Genomic DNA, 21,913 nt, shown 5'->3' on the forward strand with positions numbered 1-21,913 from the left:
GAAGTAACTAATATGAATGAGGAAGCTGGAGGAAGGTAACATGGGAGGAAGGGTGCTAAAATACACAGGGGAAGGAGATTAAGACAAAATGAGGCTATATGTGGAAAAACTCCACTAAAGAGCTCAACTGTACCAACTTTCCTAACCTGCCTGCCCTCGGACTGATCTCTCGGAATTGACCATAATCTGTGACTCATTTACTCTTTCTTGCTGCCTGCCTCAACTTCAGCCTGGACCACAACCATCCATACTTGCCGCCTGCATTGACTCAACTTGGACCATGACCATCGTTACTTGCCATCTGCCTTGACCTCAGCCTGGAGCACAACCATCCTTACTTGTCCCCACCTTAACATCAGCCTGGACCATGACCCTCCTTGCTTGCCACACGCCTGGACCCTGACCAGCCACCATAACTACTCTTCTGCCCGCACCTCAGAGACTGCTACCTAAGACCTGCCATCTCCTGGAATCTGAAGACTCAACTTGAGGGGAAAGGGGCTGCTATAGGTGAAGTTCCAGCACAGTCTCTGCACAGTGCTCTGCCAGTTGGTGGTATGGACCTACAGGGCCTTTCCTGTAGGTTGCATCAACCTTACCCCAACACAAAGGTCCACAGTACTAACAATGCTCCTATGGATGCTGCAGTCTGCCCAGAAAGCTTAAGGTAGTAACTGCCACTCTGTGTAGGTTACTTTTTTTTATGTGTCTTAAGGGTAGTAACTGTCACCCTGTGCAGTTATCCCCAAACCTTATGATACCCATAAAAATTTCAGCTAATAACATTTTTTACGGGGTGATGAGTTTTTTAAAAAAATTTATACAGTGTTGCTTGACGTGCTTTGCTTATGGACTTGGCCAGAGAAGCAGTCCTGTGCTTTTTCCCTTTATGGCTGCGTATCAGTACCCCAGATCATAGAAGTTGGGGTCCTCTTGATTGGTGTCTGAATCCAATTCTCCTTTTCCCCTGCTGTTGAAGTGGGGAACATGTTTCAGTTGCATTTAAAACATTAAAAGATTTTAAAAGCCCTATGCCCACCGGGCCTATTTTATAAAGGCCTGACATCGCGCGTAAAGCCCTGGGACGTGTCTAAGTCCCGGGGCTTTACAAAATGGGCAGACCGGGGGCAGGGCCAGAGGCACACATGTACGCCCGCGCTCATTTTTGAAAATCTACCCCTTAGGATAGCAATCTCCTTGCTGTCTACTAAGAGTAGTAACTGACACATCAGCAAGTTATCCCCAGCATGCTTTCTTCATTTCCTTTAGGCAGTCCTGTGTTTTTTCCCTTATGTCTGTGAATCAGTATGCTAGACTGTAGAAGGCTGGGCCCTTGGTTGCTGTCTGAATCCAATTCCTCTTTCCCCCCCTGCCATCTAAGCATGGAGCATCTGGTAAGGGTAGTAACTACTGCACCAGCCAGTTACCCCCTGCTTGCTAGCCTTCATTTCCTTCCTCTAGCTGTCTAAGCGGGGAGCAATATTGCAGTTGAATTAAAAGCATCAAGGCTGCAGGTCTTGGATTTTGTTGCCCAGACTATGAGCCTTTGTAGTCCTAACTTTCCAGCTGCTCTTCATAGTTACCTTTTCTGCTTTTTTGAACTGATTGATTTTATTTTATTTTCCCTCTTCATGTTTTGCTTGGGGGTGACAAGCCAAAGTCACTGGCTACTACCTGCCACCCCCTCTCCCCAGTTTAAATTTTTCACTTAGCATCCTCTTTCCTGCCATAGACAAATCCTTACCATAAAATCTTTTATTGCTCCATACAGGGTCCCAGCCTCCAATGTATCCAAAACCACATCCTTTACACCAGGTTTTGAGCCAGGCATTGCATTATCTAAATGTTATAACCTTTCCTTTCCCTTTCCATGAACAGGTAATACTTCTGAAAAGCAATAGTCTTTGCATGTGTCTAATCTTTTTCCTTAAAGTTTGGAAGTATTTCTGTACTTAAGAACATAAGAACTTGCCATACTGGGTCAGACTAAGGGTCCATCAAGCCCAGCATCCTGTTTCCAACAGTGGCCAATCCCAGGCTACAAGTACCTGGCAAGTACTTTATGAAAACAGTTTCTAGCAATGTCATTGATCCTTCAGATGGATGATAACATTGATATTAGGGTTCTTATTTTCTTCTATAATTGCGTAGACCTCCTGGTTTGCATTTTTGATAGCAATTGGAAAAACAAGATTAAATGATCTACCTAAAAGAAATTAACTACTAATGTCTATATAAAAAAAGAAATATATAAAAATTAGACCAAAAAGAAAATGTATGCTGACCTTTAACTATACTAATTTACAAGGCCATAAGAAGTGAACTGTAAGGGAGAAAAAAAAAAAAGAAAGCAAGTGATTCATGCAACTTATTTTAGAAAGGTTGGCTATTATTTAACCTACCTTTTATTTCATAACATTTTTCCCTGCCACTGGATTATAACAACACAGAGGCAGAGATATGAGAAGAACAAAAAGTTCTACTAAGACTAGGCTAGTAGTTAAAACAGTGGGCTATAAGCCAGGGTTCAAATCCCACTACTGCTCTTGTGGCCTTGGGCAAACCACTTCACCCTCCATTGCCTCAGGTAGAAACTCAGTTTGTGAGCCCTCTGGAGAAAAGGAAATACCTACAGCACCAGAATGTAATCCACGTTGAAGTGGCTGAAAGGAGAAATATAAATCAAATAAATAAAATATCAAAGTATCTGCGCTACTACAGCAGGGTACAGATTGTTATTTTTATGTCTTTCAAATCCAGAACATATGCATCATTATAAGAAAATTATGCTTCAGAGAACCATCTCAGCAGGATGAATGTCACGAACATTAATCTCTTCTAAAGCACAAGGGATATCACCTCTGTGAAATGAAGCCGTGCCATGAGGGCTTAATTACAAGTCTGCGCAGAGAAATCATTCCCAGGGAGAAAAGCACTCGGAGCAAAGCCATACAAACTGCCTTATGGGATATTTATATTCTGTGGTTACATCAAAAACTTTCTACTCTCGCAGCCATAAAGGGGATGACAAATATAGATTGCCCATTGCTTGCACTTCTACTTGTTACAGCAGAAAGACACACATGGGCTGATGTACTAAAGTCCAATAACCACCTTTGACATGTCGCCGCACATGACCAACCCTGGACCACTGCCAGATTTCCAGAAACAGCCAGATACTTGCAGTAAAATAAATCTTTTATTTGCTCATGTAACCTGTTCATGTACAGGCAGCAATACAGTTCCATTGCCTGCAACACTATAGAACCTTCCAGGTACTAGTACAATCAGGTCTCACATATTTAGTTTGGCAAACCCTATGAGGCAACCAAACACCTTTTCTGCTATACCCTGTTTATGCTGCTAAGTTCATCAGTAAACTTAGCCTGTTTACAGTGATGTTCCCAACTATTCAATAGACTTTGGTTATCTGGGCCCTTTCCAACTGGGCCACAGCTTCTCCAGGCAGCTTCCTCGCCCTCTGACTGCTTCCCTATTTTATTTTACTTTTTATTTATATATCACTTTTCCATGCTCAACATGGCATACAATTCAAAATAAAACACAGCCAAGTGAAATCTGTAGTAAAAAGTTAAATACCAAATACTCAGGCCGATACAGTACAGTGCGCTCCGGTGGAGCACACTGTTAACCCGCGTCCAACCCCCCCCCCCCCAAAACTAATAGCGCCCGCAACATGCAAATGCATGTTGATGGCCCTATTAGTTATTCCCCGCGTGATTCACTAAGTAAAATGTGCAGCCAAGCCACACATTTTACTTTCAGAAACTAGCGCCTACCCAAAGGTAGCTGTTAATTTCTGCCGGCACTGGGAAAGTGTACAGAAAAGCAGTAAAAACTGCTTTTCTGTACACCCTCCGACTTAACATCATGGCGATATTAAGTCGGAGGTCCCAAAGTAAAAAATAATTAAAAAAAAAAAAATTTAAATCGGCTCGCGGGTTGAAAACCGGAAGCTCAATTTTGCTGGCGTCCGGTTTCTGAACCCGTGGCTGTCAGCGGGTTTGAGAACCGATGCCGGCAAAATTGAGCATTGGCTGTCAAACTCGCTGACAGCCGCCACTCCTGTCAAAAAAAGCGCTAGGGATGCGCTAGTGTCCCTAGCGCCTCTTTTTACCGTGGGCCCTCATTTAAATACTGAATCGCGTGCACAGGAGAGTGGCCTATGTGCATGCCGGGAGAGCAGGCACTCGCCTGCTCTCCCGTGACTTTTACTGAATCAGCCTGATAGTAATAAAAAATCAATAAATGCATATAATATCTATGGCATTAAAATAATAACAAGCAATAATAAATAAAATTACACAAGAGCAATAGTAAAATAAAGAACACTCAAATATTTTCAACCCAATTAATCTCTAAAAGCATTTTACAAAGCCATCTTAATCATCCATCTAAAAACCAAGTAACCTGATTCTAGGCGGGCCTCCCTGAGACCAGAATTCCAGAATTAGGAGAACTATACAAGAAAAGGCCTGGCCTGACACCCCAACTAAACACATTTCTCTCACTGACAAAATATAAAGAAAGGTTTATTGTGCAGATCTCAAAGTCTTAGGGGAGACCATACCAAGAGCTCCTTCACATAAAGAGGCCGAGACCATAAGAACATAAGAAGTTGCCATAGTGGGACAGACCAAGAGTCCATCAAGCCCAGTGTCCTGTTTCCAACAGTGACCAATCCAGGCTACAAGTACCTGACAAGTACCCAAACATTAAATAGATCCCATGCTACTAATGCTGGTGATAAGCAGCAGTTATTCCCTAAGTCATCTCGACTAATAAGAGTTTATGGTCTTCTCCTCCAGGAACTGATCCAAACCTTTTTTAAACACAACTAAGCTAACTGCCTTAACTACATTCTATGGCAATGAATTCTAGAGCTTAACTATGTGCTGAGTGAAAGAATTTTCTCCGATTTTGTTTTAAATGTGCTACTTGCTAACTTCATGGAGTACCCCTTAGTCCTTCTATTTTCTGAAAGAGTAAACAACCGATTCACATTTACCCTATAAAAATTGTAAACTGAATGCAGTATTTCACTGTCAAATAGGGTAGTTCTCACACAATTGAAGTAATTCTATTCCAGAGTCTACACCACGACTACCCTAGTAGCTACATTCTGAATCATTTGCAGTCTATAAATAATTTTTTTGGGGGCAATTCTATATATAAGCCATTAAAATAAACCAACTGTTTTAAAATCTGAAGTCAAGAAATAGGGATAGAGTTGGCAATTGAGATGGAGCTTTGCAAATGATTTCTATTTTATAAACCGTGAATACCCAAAAACACCTTACCAAAATGTCATATTAGAAAAACAGATAGGTGAATCAAACTAATGCACATAAACTGGTATTAATGTTGCCTGTGTATTAACACTCAACTGTGCACAAGGCCTTTAATGAGTAAACCATCAGGTCTCAATATAATCATATACCAGCAAAGGTGCAAATTTTTTGATTTTGCAAATAAAAATTAAAGCAGTCTATTTTCCATAGTAAACTAAACATTCTTTTCTTCTTGGCACAGATATCAGAATGAAAATGTTAGTCACTAGCACATGTGTAAGATACTCAATACTTAGCTTGCAAACGATGTGTTCAAGTGCACTGTTCATTCGCTGTAGGAGGTCGTCATTTATAGCTGAAAAGTCTTGAACAGACCACTGTTGTAGCGGAAACCATTAAGGTCCAAAGTCCACTATCAACAATGCCCAGCACCAACAGTGTTTCGGCAAATACGCCTGCTTCAGGGGCTCGTTTGCTGTGCCAACAAAGTGCAATCACCATATTACACCAGTACTCATGGAATTATAATGGCTTCCATTGCGACAGCACGTAGCATATAAAATAGGAGCAATTTTTTTAAAATTAATTAATTCAGGTTCCTGTCCATGGTCAAATGCTATTCTAAAATTGATTCAACCATCATGTCTGCTCAGAAACTTTCAAAGAGGAATGGTAGACATCCCCTCCATCAGATGTGCTTGCCTTTCAGAGACTAGGAATTGTGCCTTTGCTATGGCCATTTCAATTATCCTGTTGAGCAACATTTCAGTGAGTGTCTTTATCTTTATTACACATTTATGGATCACCTGTTGCCAAGGCTGTAGGTGATTTACAATAATAACGTTCAAAATAAAATCAGCATAGAGACATAAAAAACACAAAACATAAAAACAATACACAAAAAAATAGTAAAAGTAATAAAATAAAATAAAAACAGAGGGCCCAATATTCAATGCTGCCTAGATAATTAACTTAGCTGGATACACCTTAAGAGTGAATATTGCTACTTATCTGGTTAAGTTAACCGGATCAGTAGTACAGCCCTGATCTACCCACTGCCCGCCCACAAATTGACCGGCTAAAAGATAGCTGGATAAGTGATTTATTTGGCTATTTACAGGTTGTTGAATATAACCAGATATTCAGCAGCTCACTAGATAACCTGATAATTCCTACTTATCTTCGATGGCTTCACCCCGCCTACCTCTCACTACTTGCGGCTCCTCTCGCTCACCTCGGACTACTGGCTGCCGCGGCGTCTGTTTGCCGTCCTCTCCAACGTCCCCGGACCAGCTTTGGTGCTGCCTCCCACCATGTTCCTCCAAGGTACCTTAGGGCGCCCGTGCGCACGCCGCCCTCATCTTTATTTCCACGTTAGTGCGAACCTCAGGGGCGTCCCCATGATATGATGTCACGCTGCCCGGATATTTAAGCCTACAGTATTTGCTAGCTCATCGAGTTAGCAACGGTATCTCTACGGATGGGATTCACTCTCCGTACCGAAGCTGCTCTGCCACTCCAGCGCTATCTGGTACCCGCTCCTCGGGGGCCTCTTCTGCTTCTTTCAGGTGCTATCAGGAAACCAGTACTCGCTCCTCGAGGGCCCATGTTCCCTGAGTCGCTGCCTGCATCTTCAAACCCTTCTACTTGGAAGACTTCACTAACAGTTTCCATCTGTGAGTACAAATACCATCTATTCCACAGTACTGCTTCCCTGGAACCAGGTACTCGCTCCTTGAGGGCCTGCCCTCTGTTCCGGTGCCAGACCTCTCGTCTAGTGGAATCTCTGTTACTGCTATGTGAGTACAATACAACTGAGTCTCTCTGCTCTAAGGGATCAGGTACTCGCTCCTCGAGGGCCTGCTCTCCCTGTCTCGGAGCTTCTCCTAATTCTACCTGGGACTCTGAATGCTTCTTATCGTGTACTCATAACTCTCAGTCTCTATCCACTAAAGCACAGCCTAGCAGAGGATTCACTGTTCTAGCGTTCTGTGGGAGACCTGCCCAGCCGGGCTCAACATCTACTACTCACTACTGCCACCTCTGGTGGTTTCCAAAACTGTTTAATAAAAGATTCAAATCTGTGTTTGTGTGTCCAGAGTCTAGCCTGACACTGTGGTCCCTCACGGGACTGCCCCCCATAGGCGTGGTCAGCTGCCACAGTGTCCAAGGCTCCACCCAAACATCAATAACCATAACATGCCCTCCTAATGGCGCGCGAATCTCAAACCTCTCAATCCTTTGAGTGAAGATCAACTTAATAGTGGTTGAAGAGGATTTGTAAGGATAGCTTTGGGAAATCTTCGGACTTAAAAAAGTTTGGAGAGAGGTGAAATAGTGGAATATATTCTTTAGAGTTAGTGTGTGTCTGAGATAATAAGCAAGTCAGAGGGAGTTAATTCTAATGTCTGTCTTTCCCTCCCTCCCACCTCTAGCTCAACCCTTGATTTTTAGGCAAGAGACACTGTCTCATTAAAAATCAATTAGGCTCTTATCTAAATCATACTATTGCACCAACCCTTATGGAGACTTTAATTATCCCATTGTAGGTCACTAGCAGATTAATGAGTGAATACACCTATAATGATGAGATAAGACATAATTGGCATCTCAAATACCTGGTGGAAGGAGGATAACCAAGGGGACAGTGCTATATCAGGATACAAGTTATATCGCAATGGTGGGGAGGATCAACTTTGTGGGGGAATGGCACTTTATGTTCAGGAGGATATAGAGTCCAACAGGATAAAGATCATAAGAGACTAAATGCTCAGTATCTATATGGGTAGAAATCCCATGTGTGTTGGGTAAGAGTATAGTGATAGGATAATACAACCATCCACCTGGCCAAAATGATCAGACGATGATGAAATGCTAAGAGAAATCCAGGAAGCTAATCAAATTGGCAGTGCAGTAATAATGGGAGATTTCAATTACCCCAACATTGACTAGGTAAATGTAACATCAGGACATGCTACAGACATAAAGTTCCTGGATGGAATAAATGACTGCTTCATGGAGCAATTGGTTCAGGAACCAACGAGAGAGGGAGCTATTTTAGTTTTAATTCTTAGTGGAACGCAGGATTTGGTGAGAGAGGTAACAGTGGTGGGGCCACTTGGCAATAGTGATCGTAACATGATCAAATTTGAACTAATAACTGGAAGCGGGAAAATATGTAAATCTACAGCTCTAACACTAAATTTTCAAAAGGGAAACTTTGATAAAATGAGGAAAATAGAAAAAAACTGAAAGGTACAGCTGCAAAGGTTAAAAGTGTACAACAGGCATGGGCATTGTTTAAAAATACAATCTTAGAAGTGCAGTCCAAATGTATGCCACGCATTAAGAAAGGTGGAAGGAAGGCAAAATGATTACTGGCATAGTCAAAAGGTGAGGTGAAAGAGGCTATTTTATTTTATTTTATTTTTATTGAAGTTTCAATTTCAAATACATTGAAAACAATGTTAACAAAAAATAATAGAAATATAGGTTGAATCGGTGTCAAGATGAACAAAATATTTATTAATAGTTTCACAGGAAGTCCGACTCAGGCCGAGTTTTGCCCATAAGCATGGGTTGCTTCAGGGACTATATTATTCCAAATTGTCTTCGGAGCCGAGTTAAGATACTCCTGGCTGAAGCTGAGACAGGCTTGGCTCAGGCTGGCTTTGTTGGGGCTGTCTTCACCAGAGAGGAGGCAGGCATAGGGACTGTGCAGGCAGCAAGGGTTGCCTTCTTTGGTGCCAGGGCTGGAGTCTTAAATGCAGAAACCCAGCAAGACCACCCAAATATCAGTGATATCCCTGAGGCACTCCAATGTTTACTCTTTTCCACTGAGAAAATTGACCATTTAATTCCACTCTCTGATTCCTGTCTTTTAACCAGTTTGTAATCCATGAAAGGACAGAACCAAATTGATGTTGTGCCTTACTTTCCATTGAAAGAGAACCATTGGCTATAATCAGAACTCAGCTCCGCAGACAATTTGGAATAATATAACCCCTGAAGCAGCCTGTGCTTATGGGCGAAACTTGGTCTGAGTTGGGCTTCCTGTAAAACTATTAATAAATATTTTGTTAGCATTGCAGAAAGTCTAAATGAATCCTTTGCTTCTGTGTTTACTAATGAGGATGTTGGGGAGAAACAGGTTCCGGAGATGGTCTTCAAGGGTGATGATTCAGATGAACTGAATGAAATCACTGTGAACCTGGAAGATATAGTAGGCCAGATTGACAAACTAAAGAGTACCAAATCACCTGGACCGGATGGTATGCACCTCAGGGTTCTGAAGGAACTAAAAAATGAAATTTTATAACTATTAGTTAAAATTTGTAATCTATCATTACAAGCATCCATTGTACCTGAAGACTGGAGGGTGGCCAATGTAACCCCAATATATAAAAAGGGCTCTAGGGGCGATCCAAGAAACTATAGACCAGTGAGCCTGACTTCAGTGCCGCGAAAAATAGTGGAAACTATTCTAAAGATCAAAATCACAGAGCAGATAGAAAGACATGGTTTAGTGGAACACAGTCAGCATGGATTTACCAAGGTTAACAGTAGAGAAGTATATTTTGCACACTACCAAATTGCCTCACAAATCTGCTAAATTTTTATTGAAGGGTTTAATAAACATGTGGATAAAGGTGAACCGGTAAATGTAGTGTATCTGGATTTTCAGAAGACATTTGACAAAATCCCTCATGAGAGTCTTCTAAGAAAACTAAAAAGTCATGGGATAGGAGACAATGTCCTTTCATGGATTACAAACTGGTTAAAAGACAGGAAACAGAGAGTGAAATTAAATGGTCAATTTTCTCAGTGGAAAAGAGTAAACATTGGCGTGCCTCAGGGATCTGTATCAGACCAGTCCTTTTCAATATTTTATAAATGATCTGGAAACGATGATACAAAATTATTCAAAGTAGATAAATCACAAGCAGATTGTGATAAATTGTGAGACTGGAAGATTGGGCATCCAAATGGCAGATGAAATTTCATGTGGACAAGTGCAAGGTGATACATATAGGGAAAAATAACCCTTGCTGTGGTTACAAGATGTTAGGCTCCATATTAGGAGTTACCACCCAGGAATAAGATCTTGGCATCATTGTGGATAATACATTGAAATTGTTGGCTCAGTGTGCTGCGGTAGTCAAAAAAGCAAACAGAATGTTAGGAATTATTAGGAAGGGAATGGTGAATAAAACAGAAAATGTCATAATGCTTCTGTATCACTCTATGGTGAGACGGCACCTTGAATACTGTGTACAATTCTGGTCGCAGCATCTCAAAAAAGATATAATTGCACTGGAGAAGATACAGAGAAGGGCAACCAAAATGATAAAGGGGATGGAGCAGCTCCCCTATGAGTAAAGGCTAAAGCGGTTAGGGATGTTCAGCTTGACAGTTGAGGGAGGATATGATTGAGGAGCTATTTTTGAAATGGAAAAGGAGGTATGAAAGCAGTCATGGAACGTGGGACAGAATTAGATGGCAGAGATGGAGAGTGCGACATGGAAGTAAGTGATTTCTGGTTTGGAGATACAGTAGAGAGAAAGAGAGAGAGATAGCACCACATGACACTGTGATGTCATGGCGGTTGGAGACCCTCACACTGGTGCTAATGTCACTGAGAGCAGCTATACTGCTGGAGAAAAAAATGCTGTTACAGTTAGAGAACACAGCAGAATTGCTAAAGGCACTGTAAAAGGCAGAAGCTCTACACTGACTTTATGTCATAAAAGCTGATAAAGTGCCCATACAAAATTAAAACACTGATTATGGGACTAAGGGGGTCATTTATCAAAGTGCTATATGGCGTTTTCGCATGCGTTAAGGCGTTTTCGCATGCAAAAAATGCCTTAATGCATGCAAAAATGCCTTAACACATGTGAAAACGCCATTAACGCGTGTGAAATCACCATAATGCATGGTGCGATGCAAATGAGAAAAGGGAGGATTTTGGGGTGGGATTTGTGGCCAAGTGGGCTGGGCTCACAGTTTTGCGAAGCCGTATTGCACGGCTTTAACGTGAATTGGCAAATGCTGTTTTTAGTAGTTTTAAGCTCCTGGAGAGCCAGCCTAGCTATCAGGGCCCTCCTACAACCACTGGGGAGAGAGAGAGAGATAGCCATAATGCCCTTATACAAGGTAGGTGTTAGGTTTGAGGCATATGTGGACTCTTAATCGCAATGGTGATGACTCCTCCCATGGGGAGGGGCCCCGTGGGGAACCACAGCGATAGGCTAGACTCAGAGAGCAGACACTGGAGATGGAAAGCTTTATTGTACTGCTGTAGATTGATGGTAATGGTGCAGGAGGATATGGCCCTGAAGTCCGGCAAGGTGCAATACGTTCAGACAGTCTCAGATGACTAGGTCTCACCGAGATGGTAGTGTTCCGCAGAGCGGAATAAGCCGAACCTGGAGGGTGGAATTGGAGAGCTGGATCATAGAGGTACTCACTGAAGAGTAGTGCAGGAATCCCCTTGGTGGATGGTTACGGTAGGACCTGAGGTCCATGGTGCAGGATACTCAGCTGGATAGGCCCTCGAGGAGCGAATACCTGGAAGCGCAGATGATCCTGAAAAGAGAAGAAAGACCCCCGAGAAGCGATTGTCTAGTTAGTGGTAGAAACCACGAAGGGTAGTTGGAAGCGAGAGGCCCCCGAGGCGCGGGTGCCCAGAGCTTCTTCAGGAGCGAGATACCCCGGAGGGTAGCGAGGTAGTGCAGTTTAGAAGCAGTCAGAGTAGCTAAACCGAAGTCCTTGCTAACTCGTTCATTCTGAGCAGAGCAGAGGCTTAAATACCCGGAGGTATGAACGTCATGCGATGGGGACGCCCCTGAGGTTCCAGCCATGACGTGTAGATAAGCGTAGGCAGCGTGGGTGTGCACATCCTAGGAGGCCATGGGAAGGAGCATGGCGGACGGGGACGCCCATGCTGAATTGGAGATGCCGAGAGTTTCGGCACTCGGCACCGGAGGCAGCCATCTTACCCATGGAGGCGGAGAAAGGCAAAAAAGAGGTGAGGCAGAGCAGTCGTAGCTGTCTGCGACCGACGGACACAACAGTAAGTATTTACACCTCTATATGAGGCCCACCTAGTCATTCGTTGTGAGGTTTACGTATTAGTGTAGGGGTTAGGGGCCACTTTGATATTCAAAGTGAGACATACGAACAGAACAGTGCTCTCTTGTGAAGATTTGATGACCTTCGGAGTGAGGAAACTCACCCAGAGATGAGATTTGTGCAATGTTCTCTGAACCTAGCTTGATGGACTCATCAAGCTAGGTTCAGAGAACATTGCACAAATCTCATCTCTGGGTGAGTTTCCTCACTCCAAAGGTCATCAAATCTTCATAAGAGAGCACTGTTCTGTTCGTATGTCTCACTTTGAATATCAAAGTGGCCCCTAACCCCTACACTAATACCTAAACCTCACCTCGACTTACTAGGTGGGCCTCCTATAGAGATATAAATACCTATCTAGTGTGAGGGTATTATGGCTAGTCTCTCTCTCTCATTGTAAGAGGGCCCTGATAGCTAAAATATTATAGCACTTCACATAGGTATTAGCACAAATTGCAATAAACTGTCTATTACCATAAAACACACCCCTTTTCCTATTGCATGCGATATGTAGTGCATTTTGATAAATCCAGGCCTAAGTTAGGCATACATATGTGCGAGAGTGAGTGAATGAGTGTGCTGTTGCAAGTTTTAAATCTTTTAATTATCAAGAATTCAGGTAGGATATAAAAAAGAGTCAGATAACTAGATAACTTTAAGAACCTACCTGAATCCATGGGAATTCATGGATAGATTTCTTAGCTGTTTGAAAGTGAAGTTTGTGAGAGAATTCCTGTGACAAAACATAAGAAAGAAAAGGAACAGATTTTTAAAGAACATTAAATTTTAACTTAAATGAAATTGCCTTGAACACTTCTAGTGAGATTTACCATGATAGTACTAGAAGAATATAAAATCCAAAGTAGGATTATTTATGTATGAACTTGCTTATAAGTCCATTTTAACGTTATTTGAGATCCCGGTACTGTGACAGAAACTATTGAACACAACACCTTGTCTACAAGAGGGTTATTCAACTAAACCCATTGCCTGTTTCCCGATCTGCCACTGGCCAGAATGTAAGTCCTGCCCACCCATACTGACGTCATTCAGAGTTGCTGGCTGCCTTCGATAAAAGAAGAAACCCATGGGAACTGAAGTACAGAGCACTTTTATGGCACTTGCACTTTCAGTGCTGCTGAGCTTATCGTGTTTGCAAGAGGGGTATTCAGCTAAGTCCTTTCTCCGTGGACGTGAGCATAAAACAGTCCCACACGCTGGGTAATTTCACTGACGGCGCCAAGTACAGATCAATCACGTCTTCTATAGCTCCAAAGAAACTAAAACAAACTTTGAAGCATGTGCAGAGAGTAAACCGCACCATTACCACCTAAAGTTACTTTAGTCTTTCCTTTCCACCAGTTTGTTTGGGCGCGATTACAAGGTCTTCTAGTGTTACTGCACAGAGCCATGGATTGCCACTCTTACCTCCAGCCCCAAGCCCTCAATAAATGCCTACGATGCCAAGGCAGACCCCCCCCCCCCCCCCTCCGACTATGTCCATTGTGGAATGCCGTACCTGGAAGGTCCAATGCGCTAGACTAGCAGGAGGATGCTGATGCCGACTCTGGGTTGCCCTTAGGTGCGCAGGTGCCCAACCTGCTGCAACTTAAAGGGCTAGTGGCGGGAACTTTCCCCGCAGTAACTTCTGATGACATTAGGGCCTTCTCACTATATAAGGCTGTCTCCCCCTGAAATCCCTGCCTCAGCAATATGTCAACTATCTTCCAGTAAAGCTAGTTGCCAAAGCATTGTTCCTGCAATGCATTCCTTCTCCGTGTTCCTATCCTGTGTTCCTGAGTTCCTGGTTTTTGTGTTGGCAGTCTGGTCCATGTTCCTGAGTTCTTGTCTTCATCTTCTTCGTGGTCTATCTTCAGCTCCTCATCTCCTATTCTTCAGTGTCCTCTGTTCATGCCTATGCTGTTCCTTGTCTCCCTGCCTTCTCTCTGTCCTTTGTTTTCCCTTGGATGGATCTCTGGTTTTGACTTAGGCTTGGACTTGATGGATACAACTGCACTCCAGGCCATTCCAGGTCTAGCCTACAAGCTCCACAAACAGCAGTTCCTTGAGAACCCCTTAGCCTCCATGGAACATCTCAACAACCGTTTGGATGTAACTGTGGCCTCTGCTGCCCCTACTCCTCCTGTGGCAACCTCTCTCGCATTGGTGGTAGAGTGATATCCCACGCTTCACTTGCCTGCTCCTCCTCTGTATGCCGGGGACTAGAAACAGTGCTGCAGCTTTATCAACCAGTGCTATGCATGTCTCCTTGCAGCCAGCACTGTTCACAAAAGACTTGACAAAAATTACATTTATCCTTTCCCTCCTTGACGATAAGGCCCTGGTCTGGTCCTCCACATTATGGGAATGATCTGACCTCACCTTCCGAGATCTACAACAGTTCATCACAGCCACGGTGAGTGTAATCCTGCCAGGCAAGGGATCTCCATAAATTGACAAGATAATTAGAGAATCCTTCCTGGGAATGGTGGGCAGCTGAACCTGGCTGACCGACCACTTCTGGTTGTGACTTCCTCCACTTGCACCAGGGTCTATGCCATAGAGTTCTGGACCCTGGCCACTGAACTCGACTGGAGCAAGGACTGTCTCTGCACCATCTTCCTGAAGGGCCTGTCTTCCAGGATAAGGGAAGAGCTGGCTGCATGTGAACTTCCCGTGTCTCTGGAGGGGTTCATTGATCTTGCCGGCCAAATCGACTGCTGCCTTCAGCAGTAGGCCAAGGAACTCTGCCCTCAGCATAGGGCCATTACTCTGGCTCCCCACTTCCAGCAGCCACTATCACCACCTGCATCAGCATCTTCTCCAGTGGTACACACCCAGGAAACCATGCAACTCAGACAAGGGCACCTCGCCGCAGAGGAAAGACTTCAGTGGTGCCAGTTAGGATTATGCTTGTATTGTGCTGGTACCGCCAACCACAGTGCCCAATCTGACCGAAAAACTCCAGAGCCTAAGGTTTGGCAGGGAGCTAATCCTAGGTTTTACTACTCCAGCTCCCCAATTGACTCTTCCAGCGACGATTTACATTGGTGACCAGAACTTCTCTACTCTGGCCCTAGTGGTTTCTGAGGCTGGTGGAAACTTCCTGATGAAGGCCTTAGTGGATCACCTGCAGCTGCCCACCATTCCCAGGAAGGATCCTCTAATTATCTCGTCGATTTATGGAGATCCCTTGCCTGGCAAGATTACACTCACCACAGCACTTTTAACAGTGCGAACTGGAGCACTCCATGTGGAACACCTTACCTTACAAGTTATTGATAAAGCCATTCATCCCATGGTACTGGCTACCCTGGCTCCTCCAGCTGCACTCTCCCCACTTGTCCACTTTACAACTCTCAAGATGGGGGTCTTCATTGACCTGCTTTGTGTCTGGACCGAATAGACCCTCCACGCCAGCTACCCTTAGCCACCACTTTACCGAGCATTCCTTTACAGTACAGGTTTTATGCTGACATCTTCTCTAAAAAAACAGCCAAGACTCTGCCTCCCCATAGTGAATATCCCTGTCTCTCCCAGAAACCAAGGCAATGTCTGAATACATCCAAGAAAACGTAGACTGGGTTTCATCAAGTGCTCCACATCATTGGCCGGAGCCGGCTTCTTCTTTGTCTCTAAGAAAGATGGGTCGCTTTGATCCTGCATCGATTACTGAGGATTAAACGCCCTTACCAAAAAGGACCGTTACCCCTTAGCACTGATTGCTGAATTATTTGACGGCCTATAAGAGGCGAGATTTTCACTCAGCTAGATCTCTGAAGAGCATATAATTTAATCCAAATTTGTTCAGGAGATGAATGGAAGACAGCATTCAACACTTGGGATGGGCTCTAAGAGTACCTGGTGATGCCCTTTGGGCTATGTAATGCCCCAAATATCTTCCAAAAGATGATGAATGAAATCTTTAGGGACCTTCTCTACATTTGTGACATTGTGTATCTAGATGATATCGTCATCTTCTATTGGGATCTCAGCTCTCACCACCAAAATGTATGCTGGGTGCTCCAGCGCCTGTGGATTAACAAGCTATATGCAAAATCAAAGAAGTGCCTATTCGAAAAGGAGAGCCTTCCCTTCCTGGGATACATTGTATAACAGCAAGGGTTTCCTCATGGACACTGACAAAGTTAAGAGTATCCAGGATTTGCCCCAACCAACTGGATTGCAGGCCCTACAAATATTCTTAGGCTTTGCCAACTATTACTCTGCTGCCCCTAATCCTCCTGTGGCAACCTCTCTCGCATTGGTGGTAGAGTGATGTCCCACGCTTCACTTGCCTGCTCCTCCTCTGTATGCCGGGGACTAGAAACAGTGCTGCAGCTTTATCAACCAGTGCTATGCATGTCTCTTTGCAGCCAGCAATGTTCACAAAAGACTTGACAAAAATTACATTTATCCTTTACCTCCTTGACGGTAAGGCCCTGGTTTGGTCCTCCACATTATGGGAATGATCTGACCTCACCTTCCGAGATCTACAACAGTTCATCACAGTCACGGTGAGTGTAATCCTGCCAGGCAAGGGATCTCTATAAATTGACAAGATAATTAGAGAATCCTTCCTGGGAATGGTGGGCAGCTGAACCTGGCTGACCGACCACTTCTGGTTGTGACTTCCTCCACTTGCACCAGGGTCTATGCCATAGATTGCTGCTCGACTCACTGCACTCATAAGGGGGCAAACACTAAGTCCCAGAGAAGGGCTACCAAAATGATAAGGGGAATGGAACAACTCCCCTATGAGGAAAGACTAAAGAGGTTAGGACTTTTCAGCTTGGAGAAGAGACAACTGAGGGGGGATATGATAGAGGTGTTTAAAATCATGAGAGGTCTAGAACGGGTAGATGTGAATCGGCTATTTACTCTTTCGGATAGTAGAAAGACTAGGGGACACTCCATGAAGTTAGCATGGGGCACATTTAAAACTAATCGGAGAAAGTTCTTTTTTACTCAACGCACAATTAAACTCTGGAATTTGTTGCCAGAGAATGTGGTTCGTGCAGTTAGTATAGCTGTGTTTAAAAAAGGATTGGATAAGTTCTTGGAGGAGAAGTCCATTACCTGCTATTAAGTTCACGTAGAGAATAGCCACTGCCATTAGCAATGGTTACATGGAATAGACTTAGTTTTTGGGTACTTGCCAGGTTCTTATGGCCTGGATTGGCCACTGTTGGAAACAGGATGCTGGGCTTGATGGACCCTTGGTCTGACCCAGTATGGCATTTTCTTATGTTCTTATGTTCCTGGTCCCCCAAAGCCATAACTGCTTTTCAAAAGTTGAAGGATGCTTTCATTCCAAGACCCTGTCTTCATCATCTGGACCTTACACTCCCCTTCATAGTAAAAGTGGATGTTCCACCCTGGGAGTAGGGCAGTTCTAAGCCAGCACTCCTCTAATGGGACTCGCCATCCTAGTTCCTTCTTTTCAAGAAAAGTTTCACCAGCCAAACACAATAATGGGATTGGTGATAGAGAACTTCTGGTAATTAAGCTAGCACTTGAAGAGTGGTGTCACTGGCTTGAGGGTGCCCAGCATTGAATTACTATCCACACTGATCATAAAAACTTGGAGCACCTCCATCATGTGCAATGACTGAATGCTCGACAGACCCAATGGTCCCTGTTTTTTGCATGGTTTAACTTCGAACTGAGGTACTGGCTGGTATCTAAAAATGTCCAAGCAGATGCCCTTTCCCATTCTTTTCAGCCAGACGACACCTCGTAATCTCCCAGACACATCATTGATCTGGTGGACCGCTGCTCTTACCTTCAGCCCCAAGCCTTCAATAGATGCCTCCAGCACATGGGCAGGCCTCCCAACTGAGTGCACGGCGGACCGCTATGCTTGGAAGGCCTGACGCACTGACTAGCAGGAGGATGCCAATGCTGACTCTGGGCTGCCCTTAGGCACATACCCAACCTGCTACAATTTAAAGAGACACGGTGGGAATTCCCCATGGCACCCTCTGATGACATCAGAGCCTTCTCACTATATAAGGCTCTCTCCCCCTGCCCTCCCTGCTTTGGCAATAGGTTGACTACCTTCCGGTAGAGCTAGCTGCCACAGTGTTGCTCCTGCATTCCTGCTCTTGTCTCTGTGTTCCTGTCCTGTGTTCCAGAGTACTTGAGATCCTGATTCTCATTTCTGGTTCCTTTGTTGGCAGTCTGGTCTGTGTTCCTGAGTTCTTGTCTTTGACTTCTTTGTTGTCAGTCTTCAGCTCCTCATCTCCTAGTCTTCAGTGTCGTCTGGTCCTGCCTGTGCTGTTCCTTGTCTCTCTGCCTTCTCTCTGCCTTTGTTTTTCTTTGGACGGATATATGGATTTTACTTAGGCTTGGACACTGATTCTGGTTGTACTCCACCTGCCACTGACCGCTGTTACGAGCGCGCGCGGGCGCAGTCGTCTCAGGCGGGTGGTGAGCCCTTGGGCCACGGCAGGACTCAAGGAGGAGCCCCAAGCCACACCGTGGGAGGTGAGCTGAGCAGGCATGGTGAGCCAGGCAGGCAGGAACAGAAGCAGGGAGTCCGACCCTCAGCCGGACCTGCATGCCCATGGTAGCCAACACGGGGAAGTTGACTAATGAACGGTCCTCCGACTGTTCCCGGCCCTTTCGGACCCGCCGCAGGGAACGGCAATGGGCAGCAGGCCGGACAGAGGCGAGGGCAGACAGAGTCCTTATACAGAAGACGACAGACGGGGGCTGAAGCAGACATCCAAGACAGGCTGAAGCAAGACACTGAAGACATCAGGGCAAGGGCTGAAGCAAGAAGGAAAGGTCCAGGCGAGCAGGAACTCCGATGCTGGGATACTCACATCCGAAGCCCCTTCGGCTGGCAGAAGCTCAAGAGCCCGTGGGACGAATCCCTCCTGTTGGCCACTCCAGGGCCCAACAGGACAGAAGGCTCAGGAACCAGACGAGGACGAAGGTCAAGGCAGAGACACGAAGACATCAGGCAGAGACAGGACAAGGCACCATCAAGACATGGAGGACCTGGATCAGCTAGGTTACAGGCGACTTAATGCTCAGATCCAAGGCAGACTGAAGCAAGACACTGAAGACATCAGGGCAAGGGCTGAAGCAAGAAGGAAAGGTCCAGGCGAGCAGGAACTCCGATGCTGGGATACTCACATCCGAAGCCCCTTCGGCTGGCAGAAGCTCAAGAGCCCGTGGGACGAATCCCTCCTGTTGGCCACTCCAGGGCCCAACAGGACAGAAGGCTCAGGAACCAGACGAGGACGAAGGTCAAGGCAGAGACACGAAGACATCAGGAACATCAGGCAGAGACAGGACAAGGTGCCATCAAGACATGGAGGACCTGGATCAGCTAGGTTACAGGCGACTGTAATGCTCAAATCCAAGGCAGAGACACAAAGACATCAGGAACATCAGGCAGAGACAGGACAAGGCGCCATCAAGACATGGAGGACCTGGATCAGCTAGGTTACAGGCGACTGTAATGCTCAGATCCAAGGCCCTTTGCAAGTGAACAGAAAGTCCTTAAATACTGGAGGTAGAAGGCAACTCCCTGGGAGGAGCTTGCCAGGACCGCCCACCGCTAGTCCTATAACTGGGGTAGAGAGCTGCGGGCCAGCCCCTAGGGAAACGGGCGTGGCTGGAAACCAGGAAGTCCAAACGCAGAGGCAAGCAAGCCACAGGCACAGCTAGGCCTCTCAGGCCCTGGAGCAAGTCCCGGATGGAACGTAGGCGAGGCCCTGGCTTCAGAGCGGCCTCTGGAGGAAGGTAAGAGACCTCCTGTAGTGCAGCAGCAGGGGGGATCGCAACAACCGCTGCCTGGACACTGACCTTGATTGAACTCTGCCTGCCACAGACTACTGCCAGATCTCAACTCTGCTGCTATCCCTTCTGTCTTTGACTTTAGCCTGCAACTCTATCATCCCAATGGATCCTCACCTCAACAGTAGAGGCCTGCACCCAAGTACAGCTGGCCCTGGCACCCAAGGGCTCAACCTAAGGGGAAAGAAGGCTGGTACGGGTGAAGCCCCAGTTGGGCATCTGCCTCAGCTAACTCCTCCAGCCAACAATGGGGACCTGCAGAGCTCCTCCCTGCAGGTTGCACCAACTCCTCCTCGATCCAATGGTTCACGCTCGCAACAAAATATGTCAAAGATGTCCAAAATGGATGGGATCTTTAGACCTTCATGATTTGTATTTGATGTCTTGGCCCAGAACATGACCCTACTAATTGCGATCCATGTGGGTGAATGTTGTTGCACGCACTGAAATATCGCTACCATAAACTCATGATGAAGTTGGTTAATAACAAATATTTACCGGATAAAAGAAAACGTTCACCTTGAATGGAGGTACAATCGCATTTGGAAAAGAGGAGAAAATTATTTAATAAATTTAAGCATACTTCTACTGACAGACCAAGTTGTAGTAAAGTTAAAGATATTGTTAAAAAATTAGTTTCTAGCTATGTGAATGAAACTACCAGCAATAAGATTTCAAAAGTAAAGGCACATTCAAAATTGATGTCATCAAGGACTCCTTCAGTTATGGTACAGTAACCTATGGCACCATTAGATTCTATGGCACAGTTCACAGAACATCTTATGGTGCAATCCTCAGTGCTATCACTCGAAAGTGCCATCATAAAAAAGATCTTCTATGGTGTCACCTCCAATGAAGCCATCAAGTTATGCTAAAGAGAATAAGTCAGCTTTGCAGCGACGATCTACCGTTACATACTCGGTGCCATCAGATGACTAATATTGATCAGATGATTATGATACTATCATCTTCAGAATATACCAGTAGATCTTAGCAAAATTCAAATAGATTAAGATCTGTGGAAGAATTATGGGACATACTGAATCAGAAAGATCATTCCATTCAGAACAAAGGCAGCTTTTCTCATCTTCATCTTCTTTACTTATTTTAGTGGTAATATTCATGACACTTCTAAAAGACCTAAAAACAGGAGGAGAGTAATATTACTCTCTCTATCTAGGAATCCTCCTTCATCAGGCACTCGTAAAAAAGATGAAAAGGAGAAACTGCATATTTCTCCTGAGCAGCTTCCTACAGAAGACCAACCTCCTTTTCCTGAACAATTTGTAAAATAATTATGACATGAATTTCTTAAGAAACACAGGAAGGACATAGTTCTTAAAAATCTGAAACTACTAAACAACATGATAGACAACATTCTCCACCAAAGGAGGAAATTCTTTCAAAAGGCAATTTAGAAGCCCCTTAAACCATTGAATGAAGGGGAAATCTCACATTCAGATAATGAACCTAAGTCAGATTCTGAAATAGATATACTACCAGATGATTCTCCAGATGTGGAAAAGCCTGATTCACTATTCCAAGACCAAACTTACCCTGGATTCATTCAAAAAATGTCAGAAAAAAGCACCTTTCCCACTGTAAGAAGCAAAGGATTCAACTGAGGATTTATCAGGGATTTTGAAATGTATTCA

Source organism: Rhinatrema bivittatum, chromosome 3, assembly GCF_901001135.1.
Source record: "Rhinatrema bivittatum chromosome 3, aRhiBiv1.1, whole genome shotgun sequence".
In the NCBI taxonomy this organism is placed as follows: Eukaryota; Metazoa; Chordata; class Amphibia; order Gymnophiona; family Rhinatrematidae; genus Rhinatrema; species Rhinatrema bivittatum.